The following is a 3615-nucleotide window of genomic DNA, read 5'->3' on the forward strand; positions in this document are numbered from 1 at the left end:
GGAAGGGATTCCAAAAAGAGACACAGCTAAAGCTGGTCAAATTCTATACATTGTATAAATGAAGTCACTGAAGCTCTCAAGGTTATTTGACCGAATAATTGCATCTGCACATTTAGTATTATTCTTGATTTGTTTATTGAAAAGTTGTGCAAGTTCAGCCTATTTAATGTAATAATTATATTGTATATTGTCTAAATGTAGCTAAGCTGGTTCTCAACTTATGACCAGTCGGGGAGGCAAAAAGAGGGGAGGGAAGAAAAGGGGATGGCAGGGCAAAAGAAGGGAAGGGAAGGGGCTTTCATATTACTGCTAACGATGCTACATGGCCATGGCCATAGTATCAGCAGAAATCAAACTCAGGTCAAATGAGTTTTAAATCTCAAAACAATCTTCCGAGTCCATCTCAACAGAGTGCCAGAAAAGCACATAAACAAACAAAAATGCATTCTGTATCAAATTCTCGTGATCATTGTGGCTTTTGGAAAGAAAAGGAAGCCTTTATGTGTTTCCTTCAATTGTTTGGGGGCTGGGGAAACGAACCAGGATGTTGAGGAACAAGTGAAAATGATTCCCTTCCATTTACACCTTGTTGGGAATGGGTCTCACTTTACATCTCTATCTCTCTACATTCCCTTTTACAATTGAAAGATGCAGCCGAGTAGAGTAAAATAAATCCCAGAGTGTAAATGGTATTTGCAAGCAGTAACAGCCCTAGATTGTATTTTCCAAATCATAAAACACAGCAGGGGGTATGCTTATCTTTAAGTGGGGGGAGGAGAAATCAATCCTTTGGGATCTTATAAATCATAGCCAGATGTCTATAATCCCCCAGAGATGTGATTATCTGATGACAGCCACATTCATTGAAACTGTCTTCCTGCAAATACTAACAAAAAAAGAAAGAAAGAAAGGAAAGGAAAGGAAATGTTATTGTAAAAAAAGAAACTGCAAATTGTCTGCCATAAAGTCAGGGAGTGGAGATGATTTTAGAAGCATCAGCAGTTATGCTCACCCATTGTTTGCCAACTTGGTGATATCCAAACACCAAGGCAGGTGTTTATGGTGTGATTCATACCAAGACGATGGGAGTGGAATCCAACACATATGAAAGGCATCAGATTGAGTGAATATATACCAGACACCCCTTTTCAGACTTCTGAGTAGTTCATTTATTGTTGTGCACTTACAGACAGATATCTTACCAGACTAAAGCAGCTATCTGCATAACCATAGTTATGTTCTGTGAACTGCTAGGGAGACACTAATCCTAGACCAAGCCAAGTCCAAAAATGCTAGAGAATTTCTGGAAGCCTGGCATGCTGACAAATTGGCCATCAATAGACACATAGACATAACCAACAGCTACATACTGTGCAAAAGAGACAATCAACAAGCCCCAAAAAAGGAACACAAAGACCAAAATACCTCCCTAGCAGCAATCAATATCCAGAGGAGGCATAGATTAACACCAAGATTAACCTCAGACCAACAATCAAGAAGAAAACAATACCCCAATTAAATGACTGTCGAACAAACTAACAGTAAACAGCCCAACCGTAGAACCTCTAGGACCACTCCCACCAACACTGATAAGGCAAGCCACTAGAACAGACATGTCAAACTCGTGACATTGCGAGACGTATCGGGACAGTTTTGCCATTGCCGGCAATGGGGTGGGCGCGGCTTCCGGATGGCATGTCTCGTCCGCGGGCCGGCAGTTTGACATCCCTGCACTAGAATATAAACCAGGGGTCTTCAAACTTGGCCCTTTTATGACTTGTGCACGCTGGCTGAGGCACGCTGGCTGAGGAATTCTGGGAGTTGAGGTCCACAAGTCATAAAAGCACCAAGTTTGAAGACCCCTGCACTAGAATATAAACTGAGAGCAAACCCCACTCCTTACTAGCACTGATGGTGTTACTGCTGATATTTGGATAATGAAACATCTGCAAGAAATCAACCAAGCTCAGAAAGCACCAAGGGGCCTTCCTTTCAACCCTGAGCTGCCAATATTCTCCTTTATTGAGATGCTGTCTCTGGCACCTTCCTGCCTACCAGGTATTCCAAGATCCCCTGCCTCTTTGCCCTCAGAGAGTCAGACCCTCCCTCCCTCCTGGGACTATACACTACCTTCACCAAGTTCACTCTGATAAGGTAGCTAGAAGAGCTTATTTCTAACTTCCCATTCATTTCAACAACTTTCATCATAACACCATGACGTACAGTAGTACTAAAACCATAGTTTTCTGGGACATATCCATAGGGTGAAAAAAAGGTTTAAACACAAAGAGGGTGTTTAGAAAGGAAAGGTTAGCCCTGAGCACGTCTTGCATTGTTCTGTGCAGGGAGAAGGTAAACAATCGTGCAAATTTTGAGCCTGTGGAAATAAATGTCATATTTTTTTGTCAGTGGTTTCCTTATCAAGATTGAAGTAAAAATAATCCCCATCTAATTTTTTTTCTTGCAAGAGGCTAGTTAGGAGCAGGCCGATCATTAAGTAGAGCAAAGCAGGTGAAACAAATCTTGCTGGAGGACAAATAGACAGTTCTACGTCAACAATCCTCCATCCCTCAACTTAGGGTGGGCAACCTAAGGTCGGGCAGCTTTCAGAGTCTTGTAGTGTGAGAGATGAGCCAAGGGCCACTTGGTTCTCAGTACAGAGATGTCAGTTATGTCAATACTTGAAGCACTCTTAGCTTCAAGGCCAAAGTGTCTTTGAGAGCTTTTAAAGCTGTAGATTTACTGCTAAGTTTTGATCCAAGCTCCTCTTTCATGCAACTCTTGGCCTGGTTTTGAAAGTCCTTTGCAAGCTGATCTAATGTCCTGAGGAGATTGTGAAAATACAGACAGCTGCTATACAACATATGTATGTGGTACATTCCGCATTGACTGACAGTTAAGTGGTTTCATGCAACAGATATTCTGACCTCTACCTGGAAGCAGAAGGAACAAAACCTGAAGTCTTTTGCTTCTAAAGAAGTATCTGCTATGTCTCCATCCACTCCCAGGAAATTGAATGGGAGCAACATAACATCTTGTTATGGGGACTTAAAGCTCTCAGGTCCAATAAGAAAAAAATAATTATTTACAAGGAAAGCCTAAAATAATTTCCCAGGATTACAAATGGATCCTTGTTAAACACCAAACCGCACATGAAATTTCAATGAAAAGAAGTTAAAGTTAGTCCTCAATTTACCACCATAAGAGAGCCTACCCATTATGGTTGAAAAGTCATGATGGTTATAAACCAGGGGTAGGCAACCTTGGCTCTTTTGTGACTCGTGGACTTCAACTCCCAGAATTCCTGAGCCAGCATGGCTCAGCTTGAAAACCTCTCCCTTTCCCCTCAGCATGGCTGGCTCAGGAATTCTGGGAGTTGAAGTCCACGAGTCATAAAAGAGCCAAGGTTGCCTACCCCTGTTATAAACCAAGTCATCCCAGGATGGACCTGATTTCTTGCAGTGGCTGTTAAGTGAATCACCATAGTTGTTAAGCAAATTATGGGCTGTTTTTGCTGAAAGCCAAAAGTAAATGCCATTTTCTGGCAAAAATGTTGTAAATTGCAGTCACATGACTGTGGGATGATGAAAACAGCCATAAAGGCAAGCCAATTGC

The sequence above is a fragment of the Protobothrops mucrosquamatus genome, unplaced genomic scaffold (genome assembly GCF_001527695.2).
Source record: "Protobothrops mucrosquamatus isolate PMUCROS unplaced genomic scaffold, P.Mucros_1.0 scaffold1127, whole genome shotgun sequence".
NCBI lineage: Eukaryota > Metazoa > Chordata > Lepidosauria > Squamata > Viperidae > Protobothrops > Protobothrops mucrosquamatus.